Genomic DNA, 21,140 nt, shown 5'->3' with positions numbered 1-21,140 from the left:
ATGCCAGGATATCAACCTCCTGGCATCAGTGCTGTGCTCAGCTCCAGAATCAGCAATTTTCGACATCCATCCCCAATTAAACAGTAGAGGAACTGCAAGTGCAAGCAATGGTAAAAAAGTAAAGTAAAATAAAATAAAATTATAAACTTTATCCAGCTACAATGGGATGGAGATCAGGATAAAAAAATAATTCACTACAACTTCCAAGACGGCTGCACAGTGATCAACAGCATAACTTCATGCCTCTCAGTGTGCAAACAGAAGCTAAGAAAAAGGAGTGCCATTTATTTATTTATTTATTTTGGTGCAAGTAAAATTCAGTTACTAGCTAGTAAATGCGGAAAACCTGAAAGAATATCAAGCAGAAAAGGTGACGAGAAAACACTGTCTGTGAGGGATTCTGCAGTTGTTCAGCAAACAAATCAGTTCAAGCTTCAGCTCTGGTTCAAAGGATGCCAACCAGTAATTTAGAGGAAAGAATAAATCAAATGTACTCATAAGTGATTAAAATAAATCAAACACTACAAGCAGAAAACTATAATTCAAAGCAGAAAGGAATGATGCTGACACAGGGAGGAAGCTCAAGAAATAAGGAGAAATTGGGATTTTGGATGCAGACTCTTAAGAACAACCAAAATCATACAGAGTATTATATTCATAAAATAAGTAGTATTATTCTAAGAACCAAACCAGCACGAGAATGGAGAAAAGAGATTTTGCCAATAGGAATGACTGTGGTCAGGGATACAGATAAGGAAGAGGGGTCTGAAATGTTTGAGAAAAATGGCAAAGGAACCAAGGTACTGGGAAGCAACTAACTAAAAAGGGAAATGTAATAGAATGGGAAGAGGCCAAGAATTTATTTGGACTGCAGGTTAGAGATTGCCTTCCCTATCAAGGATTGATATCAGAGTATAGGCAAACAGAAACAGGGGACTCCTAAATGAAAGACAAGCACTGGTAGAGTTTTTCATAGAATCTACAACAAACTGCCATTAAAAAAGGAATAATTAGTAAAGCATATAAAATATTTCCTGACAATTGTAAAAATCAATGAGAGGACCTTAGAAAGGATTAGAAAGACAGACTGGATAAGCAATTCCCAAAGAGACAATAGGGGAATATATGTACATCTCCGAAATAGGCAACAAAGTCTAGATGATTTAGGATCTTTGCCTGGAAGTGTTTACACAGGCATTTTTATACCCCAAGTACACACTAAAGAATTTTTCCTCAGGTGGATAAAAAAAAGCTGGAGGTGTGATGGGCAAGAAAGAGGTAGCTGGGAACATATTTCTTGGGAGTGTGATGAGCTGGCAGACTTTTGGGATTCCCTGCAGGCCGCTCTGCCTGAGATGCTTGGTGAGCGTACTGGACTGACTGAGGAGATTATGTTTTTTGAGTTATGCTACAGAATCGAATTGCCTAGACATAGTAAATCCTTGCAGAGTCTAATTTTGCTGGCTACCAGAAAAGCAATTACTAGAAAACGGAAATCAAAGCCTAGACCACCTTTACTAGTAGTAGTGAATATAGTAACAGAGATAAAACAACTAGAATTGGGATCTTTAGAAAAGGGAAGGAGCAAACTACAAAGGAAAAAAATGGGAATTGTGGGAACAAGATATTTGGAGCCGGAATGAGGTTTAATAGGTGGGATTTCAATAAGCCATATAACTCAACTGACAATGACTGGATGATGTGTATGTGATGTATAATGTTTGCAACTACAGTTGTTTCAAAGGGGTCTGTGATGAAAAATGTTTGCAACTGAAGTGGTATCACTTTGTATGTTTTTCATTTATTTAAATGTAAGATTGCTTTTGTCATATGTGAAAATGTATTAAAAATGTTTGGAAAAAATAAAATAAATGAAACACTGAAAGAATGCAAAAGTTCAAACAACAAAAGGCTGAAAAATTGAAGAAGCTTTAAACAGCCATTCAGATGAATTGATAAAACTGCAAAAAATCAGAGGCCATCTTGAAGAAAAAGCTGGCTAAAAATGAGGTTTCTCAAGAATAATGGCCCTTATTGACAGAGGTGACAGGTGCTGCATGAGGTTTATTTTTTGGGGATAAACTTTTGACTAGGCTTGCAAGAGCCCCAGGGCTATTAGCCTAGTACCCTCCTATGATAAAGAGAGAGTTAGAAGATACTGCACACTGAGAAGCTGGAAGGAACAGACTGCATTAATTTTATGAAGCCACAAATAAGCAACTGAACTGGTGTTCAACAGCAGACTTTGTTAATTGAAAGGGCACATAACTTATGCTACAATCCAAACAATGCAGCCAAGACCTATGTCAGTAAAGACGCAATCATACCAGAAGAAAGAGTTGAGCCTGATAAAACTCTGGCAGAAGGGCAAAGTATTAAAATCAGGAGACAAAGTGGTTGTAGAAAATGATGACTTCAACATACATAGGCAGAACAGAAACAAAGTTATCCCTGAAATCAAGGAATGCTGAGAAGCAGGTGTGCGATTCAAGCTTCTGTATCTAGATGTCTTCAAATTATTTGAACTCACACAAGTAAGAACTGTAGGAATACTCACAAACAAGGGTCCATGTCATGCTTCAGACACCTAACAGAAAATCACTTCCATTTAGACACAAAGGTTTTTCTAGCTGCAGGTTTTCTGGCCTCCTGCAAATCTCAAAGCACATCTTCCAAACTTTGGTGTAAAAAGAAAAATGAAAAAAAAACCCTATCACCCAAAGAGTCAAATGAATTGTGAGCAAGTGAAGGTGAATAAGAGACCCTTTGCCCTATGTGCGAAGACCCATCCTGTGGGGTAACTTGCGTTGACTACCCCTGGTCAGATGAAATAGAAAGGGGGAAGCAATGCTGTCGGGGCCAAAAGAAAGTCATCAACAAGCCTTAGCCTGTCCCACATGATTTCGTACAGGACTTTAGGTAGCAAAGAGAGAGAGAGAACGGGAAGGGCACAAAGAAACATCCTCCCTTCCAGGAAAAAGACAAGACATTCACTTTCCAAGAAAGAGGACTTGACTCTGGAACAAAACTAAAGATACTCTTGTCTGTTCAAAGTGGAGGCAAAAACATCCACTTGAGAAATACCCAACAAATGTACTACGACCAGGAACACCTTCCCTGTGAAGCATTCATTTGTGAGCCTCTGTCCTGGACCTATTATGCCACAAGATTGTGCTCTGAGGAAATGTAAATCATGTGAAGAAACAACTGATGGTGGACTGCAAAACCCCAAGCCTGAATAGCAAGACTGAAAAGAAGGTAAGGCTTTGTTTCCCCCCCTCCTGCTTGCTACTGTTCCACATAACTATGGCATTGTCCTTAAAAATCCTTAGAAGATCTGGAACCCAAAGATGCTGGAAGGCATGAAGGGCCAAAATAAATGCTATCATCTTCTTTATGCGGTCATGGTCTGGCAGTTGCTGATGACACCAAAGTCCCAGAACCTTAAGAAGATTGGAGGATGCTCCCCAACCTTGACTGCATACATCAGTGTACAGGCTCCTCAGTGGGAAGAGGAACTTAGAGACAGCACTTCAGGGAAATCTTGTGAACCCACCAGTGGAGCTCAAGCTTGACACAGGGCAAGAAAGGAGCAGGAAACTCTGGCGCATGGCAGTGCTAATGACAGTCTTGAGATACTTCAGAAATGTTCTCATAAACAGTTTGATGAAGGAACCACGGGAATAATGCGTGCCATGGACCCCAGAGTTGGCAGAAATTCCCTTACATGAAGGACAGGAAGAGAAAAAGGAGACTGAAAATAAGCAGTCAGAGGATGCTGAGGGGGTGGAGGCAAGCCATCATTGAAATGGTCTGAATCCTGGAAGCCAGAAACAGCTGGTCCTGCAAGGGGGTCAATACAAACTCTGAGATTTATGGTGAACTCCACAATGCGAAGCAGCAGCAAGGTAAAGTGAAGATCCTAATGCAGGAGCTGCTGAGACAGGGCTTAAATAAAAAAATCAGGAAAATATGAGTATATTTAAATGCCTTGAAGTCTACAGAAGGCCACAACTGGAATCAGACATTTGGTAGAGAACCTCGGAGCAGTAAAAAGACCAAAAGGCAAAGCAGAGAAATCAATGTGAGGAAGAAACAGAGAAACACAAACATTTCCTGAAGTGAGGATAAACAGAAATGTGTGGGTAAGCATCCTTCAAATACAAGGACACTAGAAAACCTTGGGGAATCAACAGAAGAAAATGTGTCTGGAGAGAACCTACTGATGGAAGGATCTTTTAGAAAAATGTTGAGAAACAGATCAAAAATGGACCTACAAGACCCCTCCTTCCTTGCAAATAAACATCTTACAGTAAAAAAAAACTTGCCCCACTGAGAAGGCTGGATGGTACCCTGTACCAAAAGATCCTGAATAACCAAGTAAAATGAGGTAGCTGGTAAGGAGGAGGTTGCAGAAGGCCAGATAATGGGGGAAGGGGTTTCCAAACTACAAAGTAACCATTTTGGAGGGAAAAAATAAAAAAAAAAGTGTCAGTGGTGATCTGTTGCCAGACAGGAAAAGCAGAGTCAAACTGGAGAGACGGAGGAATCTGGTTGAGGAGTAGAGGTGGTTGAATGTCAAATGGAAGCAGATTTGTCAGGGAAGACAGGCTTTTGATTCTTAGCATCCTGAAAAGACTTATTAGGAAAAATTCTCTTGAAGGCTCTTATAAGTTGTCTATGGACAAAGGAAGCTTTGATGGATAATTTCTCTGAAATCTAGAAACAGGATTTGTTTCAGATCCTGTACAAGCTTTCTGCAACAGATATAGGTACAGATTTGGCAGACCTGGGTAGGTAGCCCTCTATCGTCCTTCAACTGGGTTGCTACAGAGGAAGCTGATGTAGGCACAAAACTGTCAGGCCGACTGGGGAACCGCCTGACGGCAGGATAACCCAAGTGTAGACTGCAGCAGTGTAACACGATGAACATCATGATTGTTTTCAGGGAACATTATGTCCTAGTCAATTTCTCTGTTCTTTTTTCCTCAGCCAATTCCCTTCCAGCAGACTGCCTCCAGTTTCTTTCTGTCAGATTGTCTCCATGGCAGCGTGAAGAGCAGCTGCAAAAATGCTACTTAGTATACATACTTGCAAGTGGTAGGAAAAAAAAATTAAAAATATTCAATATTCTTTTTCATTGACATGCTCTCTCTTTTAAAACAAAGGTCCTTAATCAGTCATTTCCCCATGCAAGAAGGAAAAAAGCAGATTAATTTGAACTCTGTCATGCCCCCTTAACTAAGTTCCTTTTTTCTTTTTTTTGTTATTTATCACTGCCTATGTTTCTCTAAACTGCACAAGAAAAAGGCAAGAGGGGAGTAAAATAACACACACCCATTTACAATTCCCATTACACACAAAAACAGCATGCAAAGAAAAAGTATAGTTGTGTACACTTACCATAAATGTAGATGTTAGTGTGTATTCACTGTTGTAGTCATTACATTTGGGTTATCTGCTTGCAGGTAGCCCTCAGTCGGCCTGATTATCAAAGTCTTGGGTTCTGCGTTGGTTGCTGTCTCTTCTTCCGTGACGTCAGGTCGTTAGGGGTATAAAACATGCAGCCGACGTCATTACATCAGTTTTTCTTGCCTCAGATGTCAGGTGCCCCCCTAATGGGAAGCAATTAAATCTATAAATATACAAGGTTATACCTCAAACAAAAAAGCAAACACACCAGAAAGCTTTAATGCACTGAAAAGGAGAGAAGAGGTATAGCCAAACTAAGTCAGGGGGCTGGAAGGAGGGTAACCAGGACTGCAACAGTGTATACACTCGAGCATTTACATTTATGGTAAGTGTAGACAACTGTACTATGTTCTTCGTGTTTCACTGTTACAGTCATTACATTTGGGTAGATTCCCAAAGCTAAGGATGGGAGGAGGAATTTAGATAGCATTAGGACCAGCTATAAGGCCCAGCAAAACTGCAGTGGCAAAGCCAGCGCTGGATTTGGAGAAAATTGGCAAATGGTAATGCTTGGTGAAAGTATGTACAGAACTCCAGGTAGCAGCTACTAGGATTGTCCCTGGTAGGTACGCCTCAGAGAAAGGCTGTAGAGGTAGATGCAGCCCTGCTTAAGTGGGATCTGATCCCCCGTGGGATAGGTTTTCCATGGAGCTTATAGCGGAAGTGAATGCAATGGCTTATCCATTTGGAGATAGTTCACTTTGAAATAGCCTTCCCCTCTGTCCCTGCAGCAAATGCCACCAGCAGTTGCTCAGATTTCCTTTGAGGTTTAGACCTGTCCAAGTAGAATCTAAGTTGTCTATGCACATCTAAGGAGTGCAGCATCTGTTTCCCTTTGTTCTATGGATTAGGAAAGAAGGTAGGCAAATGAAAGGACTGATTAAAGGCCACACTGGATACCACCTTTGGCATGAACGGGGATTGGTCCTGAAAGACACCGTGTCCGCATGAAAGATGATGAAAGGCTCCACTGCCATAAGGGCCTGTAATTCAGATACCCTTCTTGCTGAAGGGATGGCTAAAAGGGAAGCTGTTTTCCAAGAAAGGAATTTTAAATCTGCAGTAGCAGCTGGCTCGAAAGGAGGAAGGGTGAGTTTCTCCAATACAAAGTTAAGGTCCCAGGCTGGAGTTGGAGCTCTCCTGGGTGGTCTTAGATTTATGGACCCTCTCTGAGGAACTGCTTGAGCAGTAGAAGAGAGAAGAGGGGAGGTTCTGTGTTATAATGAGCTGAAATGGCTGAGGCATGAATTTTTATTGAGGAAAAACGCAGGCCCTTGGTGAAGCATCTGAGTTAAGTATTGTAAAATCTGAGGTAAATTGGGCACTGCTGTGCTCATCCCTTGAGATTGGTTCCAGGCACAGAATCTTTTCCATTTTTCAGCATAAGATTTTCTAGTACTAGGCCTCCTTGCCTCTAAAATGACATCCATCACTGGTTTACTGAGGGATGGTAAAGGAGAGCTTAGGTAATTAGCCAGGCTGCTAGGTGCAGTGTTTGAAGCTAAGGGTGCAGAATCTGGTTCTTCTGCTGAGACAAGCAGGGTAGGAGTCTGAGGCAGGTGCCATAGGGCTAACAGTGACACACTGCGCAGGAGGGGGTACCAGTGTTGGCGTGGACAGGCTGGTGCAATCAAAATCATCCTTGGTTTGTCTTGTTTGATCTTTAGTAGTACTTTGGACAGCAGAGGCAAAATAGGAAAGGCATAAACTGATAGGTTTTTCCAGCTGAAGGACAGAGCATCCACTTTCCAAGCTTGTCTGTGGGGAGTCCTTGCACAAAATTTTTCCAATCGATAGTTCTGGGGGGAAGCAAACAGGTCTATAACTGGGCTCCCTCATTTGCTTGTCAACATGTTGAAAATCCTTGGTTCCAGTTTCCACTCGTGTGGATCCATGAGGGTTCTGCTTAGTCCATCTGCCAGTGTATTTAGTTTTCCTAGCAGGAAGTGAGCTTGTAGATGTACTTGGTAGCTTAAGGCTGTGTTCTACAATGACATGGCTAGTCTGCGGGGGGGGGGGGGGGGTAAGAATGTGTACCCCCCACTTGTTTTTCTACCACATAACAGTGGTGTTGTCTGTCTTTACCATTAATTGTCCTGGAAGAATGTGGTTCTTGAAGGCTGTCAGAGCACAGTACAGCTAACATTTCTTTATGATTGATGTGAAGGTGCATTTGAATTGGATTCCATTTGCCCTGAATGCACTTCCCTGCCTGATGCGCCCCCTCCATGCATAGTCTGATGCGTCTGTTGTTAGGGTTTGGGCAGTAGGGGGTAGTGTGAACGGCAGTCCCTTGTTTTGGTGGCAGGCCTCTGCCCACCAAAAGAACTCTAGGCGTAGACAAGGAATGATAGGAATTATTGCTTCTAGATCCTGAGAATGTTGACACCATAGGCTTTTTAGATACCACTGTAGTTTCCTCATATGCAGTCTTGCATAAGGAATTAGAAGAATGCAGGAGGCCATGAACACCAAAGGCTTGTAGTACTTGCCTTGCAGATATAGCTGGGTTTTTGTGACCACTTGTTTGAAGTAGGTTGCCAAGTGAATTTGTTTCTCTGGCGTGAGGAAAGCCATCTGGGAAGTTGTATTCAAGCTTGCTCTCAGGAATATAATTTGTTGACAGGGTACCAGGTGTGATTTCTTTTTGTTTAGGGCGTACCCCAGACAAGTTAGCAACCCTGTACAAAAGCCAGATGATTCAAAAGTATGTCCTGGTTTTCTGCCTGAATTAGACAATCGTCCAGGTATTGGTATATTTAAATATTTCTTTGCCTCCAAAATGCAATAACTGCAGCTAGGCACTTTGTGAATACCCTGGGTGCAGCAGATAAGCCAAAGGGCAGTGCAGAGAACTGATAGTGTGTGTAGCCTGCTTTGAAGCGTAGGTATCTTCTGCAAGATTCCCTGATTGGGATGTTGTAGGTATGCTTCCTTTAAATTTAGTGTTGCCAACCAGGCATCTTTGCTTAGCATAGGAAGCAACTGGTGAAGAGTCAGCATCTTGAATTTTGGAATCACCAAAAAGGTGTTTAGTGTAGGCAGGTCCAGGATAGGACACCATGAATTGTCTTTTCTGGGTATCAGGAAAAATCTTGAGTAGAAACCTTGTCCCTTTTTCTCTTCTGGTATCAACTGAATAGACCCATATGCTTAAGAGAGAGAGAGTACTTGCTTTTGGGCCTCTTCCCACTGCTTTGGTGGTAGATCCGGTCAACCGCTTGGAGTTGGTGACGTGTGGAAGTGAAATCTGTATCCTTGGGACACTATTAAAAACCCATTTGTCCTGGGTAATAAGTCCCCAGTTCTTTGCATGAAGTGCAATCTTTCCCCCCAAAGGGGCAGTCAGTTGAGAAGTGTTAGGAAGTTTTAAAAAGAAGTCACTGAGGCAGTTTACCATAGGAGGGAGTTTTATCACTCCCAAATTTGGAAGAGGCAGCCCTCCCCACTGCTTAGTCCTGTGCGTCCCCTGGGACTGATGCCTGGGTGCTCTGTTGGATCTGGGTTTGGACTGAGAAGGTCTGGAAGATGCAGGAAAGGACCAATTCTTAGAAGGCAAATGCCTACTAATCTTGGAGGTTGTACTTGTAAAAAGTCTAACAGTTAGCATAGATTTAGCTTTTTCCTCCATCTTTTTAAGAACAACTTCTGCCTTGTTGCCAAACAGGTGGCCCTGATTTAAGGGAGCATCCAGTAATTTTGCTTTAACATGATCTGGCAAGGATTGCTTCTTAAGCCAAGCATGCCTTTTAAGTACAGAAGCAGTTACTGCAGCCCTACAAGATGCCTCTAGAGAATCAAAAACACATTGCAATGTATGTTTACCAACTTGTTCAGCAGAATGCATAAAATCCTGTAAATCCTTATTTTCAGCACAATCAGGAGTCAACATAATTTTCTGTTTAAGCAATCCAATAATATGCAGCTGATATTTTAACATATGAAACTAGCAATTCAAGCCCCTAATGGCAAGTTGCAGAAGTGTATACCTTCTTACACCAACTATCCAGTGCCCTGTAGTCTCTATCAGAGGGGGTAGGATTTTTGGCAGTAGTAGCTTTAATACCCTTAGGTCAATGTGAAATGGTTTCAGGATCCGCAGTAGGATTTTTGAAAAGGAACTTGAGAGAGTCAGGAACAATGTAATATCTATCAGGTTTTCTGGAAGCAGGAGGTAGAGAGTCAGGGGCCATGCAAGATTCTGAAAAGGCATCATCAACAATGTCCAGTACAGGAGGTATAGCTAAAGCCCTGTGCTGGGGCAGGAGTAAGACATCCCTAAGCCTCTTTTTAGAATCAGAGAAATCTTGATTTTCCCAACGATAAAAGCTCCCTGAGAGTATGCAAGGTTTCACCAAAAAAGAAATCCTCTGGGGGGGAAGCAGAGGGAATAGAGTCCTAAGCATCAGAATCCTCATAGGTAAATAAGGATAAATCCTGGTCATCAGAGGAAACAGAAATTTCAGAATCCTGGTCAGAAGTATCAAAAGCAAACTCAGTCCTAAGTCTCAGAGAGGGAAGGTTGGCCTTCCCCTGATTAAAGTAATAAGGTCTTCAGTCATTCTCATCATTTCTTCTTTAGGCATAGAGGCCTGACCGTGCGATCTGGGTGTCAGTTTTCTAGGCATGGTTTGAGTTTTAGGCCTTGAAGAAGAAGATGGCGCCGGTTTAATATGCAATTCAGTAGGCCTGAATACACCCTCAGAAGCCGATGCCTGCACAGCGGCACCGGATCCATTCCAAGGTAGAGACATCCACAGGTTCCACAGTTGCAGCATCTCGCGGCACACTGGACTCTGAATGGGTCTCAGTAGAGGCCTGCGAATCTGAAGTAGCGGGTATCAGGGACTGCGAAAGCACCTCACTGAGTCCTCACTGAGTACCGGTGAACTGGGCGGCCTCTGTCTTTATCTTTGCGTTTCTTCGGAATGTCGGTAGTCGGATGGCTTACCGAAGACATATCAGGATAACTGAATAGAGCACCAAAAAAATTAGAAGCGCAAATGTACCGACGACGGATAGTTTGTGGTTTAAATAAGGCAAAAAACTGACAGCGAGGTACGTAATGGTCAGGGCCTAGGCAAGGAATACAGTACGAATTAAAATCTTTATGAGGTAATTGCTTTCCATAATAAATGCAATTATTTACTTTTACTGACATTGGTTTAGAGCAAGAAAAAGTTTCCCCAACGGGGTACTTAGCTTTTAGTTGAAGACCTCGGTTCTGAAACTCGAAAATGAAAATTTCAGGAGTCGGCCGACTGGCACTTGCGAACTGCTTCTGCTTCGGGCACCACACAGCAAGAAAGACTGATGTAATGATGTCGGCTGCATGCTTTATACCCCTGATGACCTGACGTCATGGAAGAAGAGACAGCAACAGATACAGGACACAAGACTTTGTTAATAAGGCCGAATGAGGGCTACCTGCAAGCAGATAACCCAAATGTAATAACTGCAACAGTGAAACACGAAGAACATCCATGCAACACAGATACAGGACTTAATAGTACTATTAGTATTAAACCTGTCCTGGCCTCGCGATAGTAGGTCTTAGTGACTAGCTACCCTGAGTTCACAATTTCACATTCATGATGGACCTAGTTAAAGTCTTTAAGATTTGTATAGTTTTCCATTGACTGTAATTCATTTAATTAGCTATATATATGTATTTCTTAATATTATTAACATATATAGCTTTACATTTATTTATATACATGTACATTTTTTGTGTAGAACTAAATATAATAGAGCTATATATTGTGGTTTTCTGATCACAACATTTGTATTTTAAGGGGACATGTATTGTTGTCTGAGTATTATATTTCCTTACTTTAATTAACTATAGAATCAATTAGTTTATAAACATATGTATTTTCTGTCTTCCAAAAGTTATTAAATATTTAAGAAGACAAGAGTTCTATTAGAATATTTGATCCCCTATATTGATGCATTAGTTTAATACATGTATTTTTCTCTGTTGGGTAGCAATAATACTTATGTGCTTTTAAATAAGAAGTTTTTATATTTACCTAATGAGAGGGTGATTTTTTTAGTTGTAGTAAATTATATTTGTTATCATGAATAGGTTTTATTATCTAATCTTTCGGAGATTACTATCTAATAGTTGCTGGTTTTAAACATGTTCGTTTTTATGTATATATGCATTCCTTTAGATATACTATCATGTTGCTTTAAATGGCAACAGCTACATTAATTGATTGATGATTAATTACCAAGAAAAGGTGGGAAATTAAGCAATTTAATAATTTAATTACATTACTGGCATTCCTATAAAAGTGCATGAAAATTTTTTAATTTAATTGTAACCTGAAGAAGCATACTTGGGTGTATGCGAAAGCGCTTGTTATTCTCTATAATAAAACAGCTTTTACTACATCGTGGTGATACTTGTTTGGTGTTCCTGAGAACACAGATACAATACTATTAAGAAAAGAGTTTTCTTTACTTACAGTTAGTGTTCTCTCTTCCCCTTTCCAAAGCATTTTCCAAACATTAATATGAAGTGGGGAATACAACTTGAGTCCCCCACTCAGCAAACAAATTTTGAAGTCCAATGTTTCCAGATTTTCTTGTGCTGTCATATTTCATAAATATAATTAATGTAATTAATGGTCTTATTAAATTCAGATGAGTTTGAGTATAGACTTGAGGATGCCTCAAGCTAAATGCCAAAAAGTGCATAGTCATCCCCTTTGGAAAAAACGAAGTACCCATGAACTACCACAAACGTGGTAGTCCCCTAAACACAGGAAATATAAGGGATCTGGAGACCCAAGTAGATAGTAGTCTCTCCTTTGATAATCACATTGCCAAAGTGGTTAGAAAATCCTTCTATGTGGCCCACCTAATCAGAAAAGGGTTTGAATCTAGAACAAAAGACGTTATTGTGCCCCTCTACTCATCAGACCCATCATAGAGTACAACGTGCCATTTGGGATGTACCTTACAAGACACCTGCAACAGCTGGAAAGACCACATAAGTACCTCACCAAGAGGATTACTGGCCTCAAACAGATGCCCTATGCAGCCTGACTGAAGAACCTCCAGCTGTACTCAGTTGCATACCGCTTACTCAGAGGTGATCTCTGCCTGACATACAAGGCCATGTCCAACCCAGAATTGAAGGACATGCTCCACCTAAAAAATCCCCCAAGAGCCACACGCTCTAGGAATCTAAACCTCACCACAACGAAAATAGGACGTGCTGGAGGGATAGATTCCTATCCCAGAGACTCCCCATGCTTTGGAACAGGATTCCAATCTACATTAGGCAAAGCCCCTCACTAACACTCCAAGAGAAACCTTAACGAGTGGATGGGAAACAAAATTTACCCCGGGGATCACTGCAGTGGCTCTGCTGGACAGAGGCGCAGGGAACTAATCTAAGGGGGTGGCGAAAGCCAACACATTCTGGCTAGGCTTACAGATGCCCTCGGGCAGATAGCCTAGTACTTACCTATGTTGTCTAATCTGCGTCTCAAGATCATTTGTGTGTAAAGCCATAACCTGTCTTTGAAAGAGGGAAAACATGGAGTTGTATGCATGCACTTAACTTAGGTGTGTAATTTATTTTAAGAACATAGCATGTGAGCCTGCTTAGAACTGTAGGTTTAGAAGCTCATAAGGACGTATATTCCTTATGTTTTTGTTTCTAGTATCCCCTTGTGTTTTTTTATTCAGGTTATTTGTGAATTCTCACATGCTTCTGCTCTGTTGATAGCTAATATGGTTTATTCCTGAATCTTGGAAGCTACTGTTTTTAAACCACTGGGAGTATTGTATTTATTTAATAAAAGGCAATCATCATTTGTTATTTCTCTTTGAAATTGCCTGTAAAATTTAGTGAATAAAGCATTTACTTGTGTGTGTGTGTGTGTGTGTGTGTGTGTGTGTGTGTGTATATATATATTTATTTATATATATATATATATATATATATATATATATATATATATATATATGTATGTGTGTGTGTGTGTATATATATATATATATATATATGTATGTGTATATCTGTATAGATAGATACAGTGGATATAAAAATTGTACACACCCTGATTAAAATGCCAGGTTTCTGTTATGTGGAAGGGTGAGACCACAACAAATCATTTCAGGACTTTTCCCACCTTTGGTGTGACCTATGATCTGTGCAGTTCAATTGAAAGTCAGACAAATCTGTTAGAGGAAAAAATATAAAGTATAAGGGACGTACAATATGTTGATTGCATGGGTATGCAGACCCTTAGACTAGTGCTTTGTTGTGTGCGCAGAACCCTAAACCTAGTGCTTTGCTGAAGCGCCTTTTGATTTAATTGCAGCAATCAGTCTTCTTGGGTACACACACGCCATCAATTAGAGAGACTAACCCCAAATAAAGTTCAGCTGTCCTAATACGATTTTCCTGACGTTTACTCAGCAAAAGCCATGGTTCGCAGAGAGCTTACAAAGCATCAAAGGGATTTCATTGTTGAAAGGTATCAGTCAGGAGAAGGGTACAAAAAAATGTCCACAGCACTGGATAATACCATGGAACACAGTGAAGACAGTCATCAAAAAGTGGAAAAATATGAGAACAGTGACGTTGCAAAGAACTGGATGCCCTTCCAAAATTGATGAAAAGACGAGACTAAAACTGGTCAGGGAAGCTGCCAAGAGACCTACAGCAACACTGAAGGAGCAGCAGGAATTTCTGGCAAGTACTGGTTGTGTACTACATTTAACAACAGTCTCCCGTATTCTCCATATGTCTGGACTATGGGGTAGGGTTGCAAGATGGAAGCCTTTTCTTACACAGAAAAACATCCAGGCCTGGCTAAAATTTGCAAAACAATACATCATGTCTTCCAAAAGCATGTAGGAAAATGTGATGTGAAGTTGTTTAATCTCCATTCATTCTTACAAATGGGTTTGGAGCAGATCCCTCGGTTCTGAGTCGGCCACTTTCATGGGCTCGGGTTTTTGAGTGGCTCGAGGCCAGGTCCCTGTTCCGTGATGCTCTCTACCTCACCTCAGATCTAGTTTGCCTCTGGAGGTCAAGAGTGGAGCTCGGGCCAGTATATTCATCTTTCTCTGATTTATTCAATATATTTCTATTAGAATATTACAGGAAGAGGGCAGCCACGGTGGTACAGCAGTTAGCGTTGTCACCTCACAGCAAGAGGTTCTCTGGTTCAATCCTCGGCTAGGGTGCCTTCTGTGCAGTCTCTCCATGTCCTCCCTGTGGTTGCGTGGGTTTCCTCCAGGTGCTCCGGTTTCCTCCCACATCTCAAAGACATACTTTAGGAGGACTGGACACACTAAATTGGCCCTAGGCGTGCATGTGTGTGCCTTCTGTGGAAGGTTGGGCGCAGGGCTGGCAATTCGACACCGTAAAACTCCACTGCCAATCATAAGCAGACAGGTGATCCACTATGGCGACCCCTAACTGGGAAAAAGCTGAAAGAATAATTAATGTTTTGTAATCCACATTAAGTTACTAATTATATTACTTTTCTTCATCACCCAAATCCTGTCTTTGCTTAATTTCCAACTTACTCTCGTTTCTTCTGGTCAACTCTCGTGCTCCCTTCCCCCTCTCCATTTTCCTTTGAAATACTAGAAATGATTTCACAGGTGCAGTCTCTCTGTGGTCTTTATTACCAGAGGAGTGAGAAGCCAAATCTCCTGTTTCACAGCCAAGTTTTTTTTGGACAAGCTTTTGCATTTCCTCTTGAGCATGCACTTAATCAAAAAATTATTTTGTCCCTCCAGGGAAGAATACCTTGAAGGCAGCTAGATAAAGCAGTTTGAATCTGACACCTGTGTCTCGGCATTCTCTGAATAGTGGGATGAATATACTTCTCTTTTGCCTGGTGTACAATTAGTAATCATTCTCCACAAACACTCTGCTCTCACCTACTTTTAGTATTTTGTCCTCCTGCCACAGTTTTGACAAAATCAATTATTTCTGCTAGTAGGATTGGATCCTTACTATTAAAGGCCTATGTTGCTTTATTATAGCTAGATTTGGAGCATACACATGTTGTGACCGTTCAGCTAATAAGTTCTGCTCTGGAATACCAGTCTAGTCGCTTATTTCTGCTCTTATAAATTTAATGCAGTCTGTTCTTTACAGCTTCTCTGGTACAGCTGAAATTCTCATGTTTTCCCTATATGCTGTCCTCTAATTCTCTGAGCAGTCTTGTATTCAGCCAGCCTTTTCTTCACTCCGACCTCTGATTTTTGCAGCTTTATCATCTCATCTGAATATCTGAAAGCTTCTTCCATTTGTTGCAGCCTTTTGCTGTTTGTGTTAATACACTATCAGTGTTTTGCTCATTTTTAACCAGGTTGGTATGCAGTTGTCTTGTATAATCCTGTAGGTTTACTGGAAGTCATGCCTGAAGGTTGCATTACTTTTTGCTCAACAGCTGCAGAACTATACCTAGTCAGCATTTCTTCCTCACTTTTTGTAGCAGATTTTTTCCAGGTCTTCTGTATTTCTTTATTCCTGGCATCCAGGCAGTGTACTTACTAGGCAGTTACTAAAATTCACCCATAAACTCAAGTCTACTGGTCTTCTCAGCTGAGTTTCTGTTTTCACACTAGGAGAGATAAAAGTAAGCAGTTACGCAGTGTGCAGTCATCTTAGAACTCCTTGGTGTGATCAGACTTCAAGAAGGATGTAGCATCTGACTTGGACAAAGCTTCCCAGAAGGAAGATTTTAGCATTCCTTTTAAAATCAATTACGTCTTTCTACCAAGACCCTGTTACTAAAGACCTGGCAGATCTAACATTCTATATCCAAATGTGGCGCACCCACACAATATATACATGAAAGATGCACATCTGAATTAGGCATCTTTTATCCACAGTCTTGGCACTGTTTAAAACCCGAAGTGCCCTTTTGCTTTGCCGCCATTTTAACAGTAGAAGGGTTAGCCAACTGACAAAGGAGCGAGCACACACAAACACAGGATAGATGAAAAATCTACCAACGATGTACACAGAAATACAAAAATTCATAAGACTGAAAAGAAATGCCAACAATAGTAATACAGAACTACCTTACAAGGTAAACGAGGGAGAAGGGAAGGTTACCAAAAATGGTAATGAAGACACGGCAAGGTACTAAGGGTAGAGAATAACAGTCACTCAAAAAATATATGCGAGAAGAAAAATAACCATAGAAATGGACAAAGTTTTTAAAAGAAATCAATGAATTTTGACTCAACTTACTACCAGAGCAGTAAACGAGATCTGAGGTAATGGAGAGAGAAGCACTGTGGGCACAGTCTTAGCTTGAGAGTTTTTTGGCTGGCACAGTCCTATTGGTTAAGAATGAATGAAGAATGACAACAGATTTGCTGTCAAGTAACTGTTTTTTGATAACGCTCGAACACAAAACCTTTTACCACAAAGACTCAGGCAAAAGAAATTAGAAAGGTTTGTTGCCAAGTTTAGGGAGCCTATAACAAGGAAGATGAAAGATCCTGTAGAGGTATTAAAATATTTTGAAAAATTTATGAAAGTCTGTATAAAAGAAAGAAACATGGAAATCAAGAAAAAGTACACATGGAAATGCTTATGAAAATTAAATATGCCAAGGTTAGAGGTGGATGAGGCTGAATTACTGATATGATAGGAAGAGATGAGATAAAAATGGCTATGTATAACCAATCTACAGGAAAGTTCCTAGGAACAGACGGCAATCCTGTGGAAGTTCGGAAGCTAGGAGGGAAAAAACTGGTAAAGATCTGGAAGGTTTTGTTTAGCAATATTTTAAAAGGAGGAGAAGCACCAACATCTGGAAGAATCCGGTGATGGCTGTAATACCTAAAAAAGGTAAAAGCCCATCAGATCCAGCTTCATACAAGCACATTTCAATCTTAAACCATGATTATAAAGTGTTTATGTCTATAATGGCTAAAAGAATTGCAAAGGCGATGCCAAAATTGATACTTATAGATCAATCTGGTTTTGTACAGGGGAGGCAAATACTTGACAACCATTAACAAAACAATGATGATCCGCAGGGAAGCAAAATGTAAGAAACTACTGTCTGTGGGTCTTGGAGATAAAGCATTTGACAGAGTAAGCTGAGAATTTATGAGCAGGGCAATGGAAGCATCTGCATTCCCTGGTAAAATTGTAAGGTTATCTAGGAAGATTTATGACGGATTGGAGGTGAAAATTAAAGTTTGTGGGTTCTTCTCTGATAATTTCTGTTTGACCAGAAGAACCAGGCAGAGGTGTACTCTTTCCACCTTTATTTGATTTATATTTAGAACCACTGGCAAAGAAAATAAGGGATTCAAAACCTCAAGGATATAATTGGTATGGTAGACAAGAAAAGCTGGCTCAATTTGCAGATGATATGATTTTATACCTGATAAAACCAGAAAAGGACATTTCAGTGTTGTGGAACATTTTGAGAAAGTTTCAAATCTTTTCAGGATACAAAATTAATAAAGCTGAAACAAAAGCTGGAAATTACGTACTCACACAAATTGGTTCAGCAATAACCATATTCATGGGGACATGACAAAATGAAATACTTAGCAGTATGGATTAAAAAGGATGCTGGTGTGGCAGCAAAAGATACGTGGGAAGACCGTGAGCAAAAGATAATACAAAAAGTAAGAAACCAAAAGCTCTGTTTTATGGCTAGAGATAGCAAGATACAAGCAGTTAAGACGTTTTTAGTCCCATTAGTTTTATACGCAGGTCAGGTATATTTTTATCAACCACAGGAGAAGCTGTGGATTGCAATTAATAAAAAGCTCAAGGATTTTAAATGGGAGGGGAAGATGGCAAGAGTCAAGTGAGAGAAGCTGATTCTTCCAATACAACAAGGTGGTTTGGGATTACCCGATCTGAAGGGGTATTTCATAACTGCCCAGTTAAGGCTCCAATACATAGCACAAGTAGAAATGAGAAGTTATATACCTACCATAACGTTCCATGTTAGTTGTCTTCTTCTCGCCTTCTTTCTTGCTGGTTGGGTTCGGAGCAGATCCTCGGCTCCGACTCGGCCAATACTAAAGCTCGAGCGCTATTTCCACCGGCTCGAGGCTCCCCTATATCCCACAATGCTAGGCGGTAACTACTCAGATCTCGTTTGATAGCTAAAACCATAGCAGTTCTAGTCTCCATAGGATGGAGAAGAGAGAAACAACCCACCTCTATAAAAACCTGTATGTAAGCTACCACAAACAGAAAAAGGGAGAATAGCAGTGGTAGAACATGTGGGAAGGAAGCCCCAATGGAAGATCCCAAAAAATCCTATCGGTCTGTCCAGGCTGGGGGGAAGGAGGGTGGGACGCAAGAAAGGAGGAGAGAAGACGACAACTAACATGGAAAGTTATGGTAGGTACATAACTTCTCAATGTTAAGTTGTCAATCTCACCTTCATTCTTGCTGGATGGGACCGCGTCCCTAGCACCTTACCCCGGGTGGCTTATCGGAACAGACTCTTGAGAACAGTGGAACCAAAGTTGGCACGGTTTCTGGAGGCCATATCCAATTTGTAATGTGAGGTAAAGGTATGAGGTGAAGCCCATGTGGCTGCTGCACAGATGGAATCTATTGGTAGCCTGTCCTGAAAAGCTACAGATGTAGCTAATGCCCTGGCTGAATGAGCTCTAGGTCTTGAAGGCAGCTTTTGATGTCTGATTTCATAGATGAAGGTAATTATAGAGGTAGGCCATCTCGAAAGGGACACTTTAGAAACTGGAAGGCCCATTTTCCCTTCCGCATAAGACAGGAAGAGCTGGTCAGATTTCCTGAACTGTTTAGTCCTGTCTAAAATATCGAAGTTGGCGATGAACATCTAGAAAATGTAACTTTTGTTCCGACCTGTTGGAATAATCAGGGAAGAAGACAGGGAGATCGATAGTCTGGTTTAGATTTGCCTCAGAGGAAACCTTAGGCAAGAAGGACGGATTAGTCCGGAGGGACACCCTGTCTTTATGGAAAACTATGTACGGAGGACGACTGCAAAGAGCATGAAGTTCAGATAACCTTCTAGCTGATGTTATGGCTACTAGAAAAAGGGTTTTCCATGAGAGCAACTTGAGAGGGCATGAAGCCGCAGGTTCGAAGGGGGGGAGAATCAAGGATGCTAGGACCAAATTCAAGTCCCACTGAGGTGGGGGATCTTTGATTGGGGGCTTGAGCACAAAGATACCTCTTAGAAAGGCTTTGCAAAGTTTATGGGACATGATACTGGAGTCCGAGACACCTACATGAAAGTTAGATACAGCAGCTAGTTGTACTCTAATGGTAGATGAGGAAGAGCCTAAATGAAAGAGCTCTGCCAGGAAGTCTAGGATAGACTGGATAGGTGTGGTGAAGGGGTCTATGTTTTTAGATGCTGCCCGGAAGGAAAAAAGTTTCCACTTACTATTGTAAATCCTTCTGGTAGAAGACTTGTGAGAGGCTATCAGGATGTTACGGACCGAATGAGAAATTAAAGGAAGCCTGGCTAGGGTAGGAATTGGAGAAACCACGCTGTGAGGTTGAGAGATTGGAGGGAGTGGTGCAGCTGGCCCAACTGGTGGGTCAGAAGATCTGGCACTGGGTCCAGATGCCAAGGCTGCTCCAAGAGGTAATGATGCAGGAATGGAAACCATATCTGTTGAGGCCAGTAAGGGGCAATGAGGATCATAGTGACGCTCAAGGCGATAGCTTTCTGAATTAATTGAGAGATCAGTGGAAAAGGGGGGAAAGCATACAGAAGTCCCCAGGGCCAATCGTGGACTAGAGCATCTCTAGTGGGTTGGCCTGGTAGAGGGAAGAGGGAGAAGAAATCGTGACACTTGCTGTTTTGGGGAGTAGCAAAAAGATCACAGCAAGGCCGGCCCCATCTTTGAAAGATTTCTTCCAGCACTGATTTTTTTTTTTAGAGACCACTCGTGAGGCATGAGAATAGCCCTGCTCAACTTGTCCGCAATCACGTTGGACTTCCCGGGGATGTGCGTTGCTATCAGAAACCGCTGAGAAGAGATCGCCCACTGCCAAAGTCTGAGTGCCTCTCGACATAAGGGATAGGACTTGGTTCCACCCTGTTTGTTGATGTACCACACCACGGACATGTTGTCCGTCTGAATTGCAATAGTCCTTGTGGGAAGAGAGTCCTGAAAGGCTTGCAACACTAAAAGCACTGCTCTCATCTCTAAGACATTTATGTGCAAGTGGCACTCGAAAGATTACCAAGTGCCCTGGACTGTCCTGCCCTGATAATGCCCCCCCCGATCAGGGAGGCGTCCGTTGTCACCGTGGCGATTGGGGGGGAGGGATGAAGGGTCTGCGCTGAATAACTTGAGGTGATGTCATCCACCAAGACAGGTGATTCTTGCATGATTTGGTTAGCAGAATGATGTGAGACATTGGGATCTGTTGGCAGGACCATTGAGAAAACAGCATCCACTGGAGGATCCGCATGTGAAAACGAGCCAGGGGAAGAAGTGTAATGGTAGCCGCCATGAGTCCTAATACCTTCAAGACTACCCTGGCTTTGATCTTGTTGCACTGAAGCAAAAGGTAAACGTTTTTGCGGATATCTGATACTCTTTGCTCTGTCAGTCTGGCAGAAAGATGAACTGTGTCTAAGGTGGCGCCTATAAAGCTAATAGACTGACAAGGCGACAAGGCAGATTTTTCG

At 41.5% G+C, this 21,140-nt stretch overlaps 1 protein-coding gene across 6 annotated transcripts in view; it reads right to left on the bottom strand.

Annotated features, from left to right (window-relative positions):
- Positions 1-21,140, bottom strand: part of CDC14B (cell division cycle 14B) — a 2,772,169-nt gene that overhangs the window by 1,280,861 nt on the left and 1,470,168 nt on the right. The gene's annotated exons all lie outside the window — the stretch shown is intronic.

The sequence above is a fragment of the Protopterus annectens genome, chromosome 17.part0 (assembly GCF_019279795.1).
Source record: "Protopterus annectens isolate FY-2018-M chromosome 17.part0, PAN1.0, whole genome shotgun sequence".
NCBI classification, from domain to species: domain Eukaryota; kingdom Metazoa; phylum Chordata; order Ceratodontiformes; family Protopteridae; genus Protopterus; species Protopterus annectens.
Note: the sequence above shows the minus strand (reverse complement) of the source record. Positions and strands in the feature narration are given on the sequence as shown.